The following is a 2,755-nucleotide window of genomic DNA, read 5'->3' as shown; positions in this document are numbered from 1 at the left end:
AGTAGTATATCTTAGTAGTAGTAGGTATGTAGTATAGCTAGAAGTAGTAGTATAGTAGTAGTAGTAGTAGTAGAAGTAGTAGTAGTAGTATAGTAGTAGTAGTAATAGTAAGTAGTAGTATAGTAGTAGTAGTAGTAGTAACGTAGAGTAGTAGTAGTAGTAGTAGTAGTAGTAGTAGTAGTAAGTAGTAGTAGTAGTAGTATAGAGTAGTAGTAGTAGTAGTAGTAGTAGTAGTAGTAGTAAGTAGTAGTAGTAGTAGTAATAGTAGTAGTAGTAGTAGTAGTATAGTAGTAGTAGATAGTAGTATAGTAGTAGTAGTAGTAGTAGTTAGTTAGTAGTAGTAGTAGTAGTGTAGTATATAGTAGTAGTAGTAGTAGTATAGTAGTAGTAGTAGTAGTAGTAGTAGTAGTAGTAGTAGTAGTAGTAGTAGTAGTAGTAGTAAACTAGCAGTAGTAGTAGTAGTAGTAGTAGTAGTAGTAGTAGTAGTAGTAGTAGTAGTAGTAGTAGTAGTAGTGGTGGTAGAAGAAGTAGAAGTAGTCAAAAAACAAATGTTAGTAAAGAGCCTTTTCCAAGGACTCAACTATTCTAAAGCGTCTTGTCCCAGTTTTCACTCTAGTTCAACTTGCAGTGCAATAAATCATTTTTATACAAGGCTTCTTATTTGAAATGAAAATATGATTTTTTAAAAATAGAAATAAAAAAGATAACTCTATAAGGTAAATCTTATAAAAACGAAAAAAAGGGATAAATAAAGTCACTCAATTGATATTGGTTGACAAGTCTGGATCTATGTCCTTGATGTCGGCTTGTTGCAGATGGTTTGTGGTTCTCTCAATTTCACATCAATTCTGGTAAGTACCTCGCCCGCTGGATAAAACGGGAGATTTGTATTATCACCCCGGTAATTTGATGTGAAACACAACCTCTGAGTGTTACCTTTATTTTATTTTTTTATTTTTCAACCATTTTCATATCTGTCTATTATATCTACAGAACTAAACGGTTCCCGATATGAACTAGTTTCCTTGTTCCGCCTATTGTCTCAAGAAAGTTTAAAAAGTGTAGTAGTAGTAGTAGTAGTAGTAGTAGTATGTAGTAGTAGTAGTAGTAAGTAGTAGTAGTAGTAGTAGTAGTTATAGCCGTAGAAGTAGTAGTAGTAGTAGTAGTAGTAGTAGTAGTAGTAGTAGTAGTAGTAGTAGTAGTAGTAGTAGTAGTAGTAGTAGTAGTAGTAATAGCCGTAGAAGAAGTAGTAACTAGTAGTAGTATATAGTATATATATATATATATATTTTTTTTTAATTTTTAGTTTTTTAAATATTGGGACAGGGTGGGCGTGTACAGGGGCAGGGCAGGCTCTGATTGTACGAAGGTGACGCTCTTGCCCCCGACACTCACCCCCACTCTTTCTCTCTGTTCAACCCCCCCCCCCCCTTCTCTATTTCTGACCCCCTCCCTCCGCCTCTCCTCTCCCCCCCCCCTTTTTTCTCTCTTTCACAAACTCTTCTTCCAGCTATTTGCTTCCCCCCTCTGTCTCTCCTCATTTACCTATCCACTCACCTACTCTGACTTTTCATAGTTTAAAAAAAAAAAATTAATATATATTTTTTTTAAATTTCGAAACATTTATAATTCATGCCTTTGTTTTCCCAAACTCATTGCTTCAAATAGGCTTCAACAGTCCAAACGTCACGTCCCTCGTAATGACGCATAGTAACTTGGTAACTGGTTCTAAACTATCGGAACAATGGCGGACGCTCTTATGAAAGACTTCTCCGACGAGCATAAAGTGTATCCAGAGGAAAACAACATTATAAATCTGATCGTTTTGACTTTCATACATTCTGATCACATGACATGTGAAAAAGTTCTTACCCGCATGAAGAATAAAAAGTGCCGATTTTCTTTGTTTAGAACCAAGCTGCTCGTTGCTGGGCGGACGTGACATCAGACTATTGAATCCTATAATGGCACGCTTAAAAACCATTAGTATATACATGCTTGAAGAGATGATGCCATGAATTCAATCATAGAATATATGTCGCCGCATTTTTCGCGGCCGCAAATTTCACCCTTGACCGCAAAAAGCCGCAAATTTTTATTTGGCCGCAAAAAGCCGCAATTTTCGCCGTTTTTAGGCTAAATTGACGATTTTTTGTTTAAAAAAACAAACCAAAAGCTATGAAAAATTGTGAAAAGATGTCGACTTTCAATGCTAGCATCCAGAATTTGCACTAAATAACGGACAAACATGTCTCCCACCTCTATGGCCTAGCTAGGCTATTGGAGATCCCAAGCTTTGTTTTTCGCCTTTTTAAAATCTTTTTACTGAAGAGCTCTCGCGTCCTTCATCCCATAATCCCAATTCCTATTTTTATTTTATTGCATTCAAAAATTTTACTTTTCAAAGTTTAATTTTTTTACTAAGAAATTTATCACATTTATCATTTATGTGAACAAAATGTGTTCTATTAAAATATTTTTCATGGAATGCAAATTCATTTTTAGCCACAAGTTGCACCTAGTTTTCATGATATGATTATGATTTTTCATGATTTTTTCCATGTTTTTCATTCAAAAACCGATTAGGCCTATATTGAAATATAAAGCAATAATAATAATGCTCAAAATTGGATAGTAAATAGAAAATACAAATTTAATGTCCCCCATAGGAAAATGGATTTTGTTTCTATTTCCTTGTGAATAGTTATGTTTTTCCTCTCCTTAATAATTAGTTTTTCAAATTTTGATTTTTTTA

This window comes from Berghia stephanieae, unplaced genomic scaffold (genome assembly GCF_034508935.2).
Source record: "Berghia stephanieae isolate SIO BIC M18660-M18661 unplaced genomic scaffold, UCSD_Bste_1.3 scaffold976, whole genome shotgun sequence".
Taxonomy (NCBI): Eukaryota; Metazoa; Mollusca; class Gastropoda; order Nudibranchia; family Aeolidiidae; genus Berghia; species Berghia stephanieae.
Note: the sequence above shows the minus strand (reverse complement) of the source record.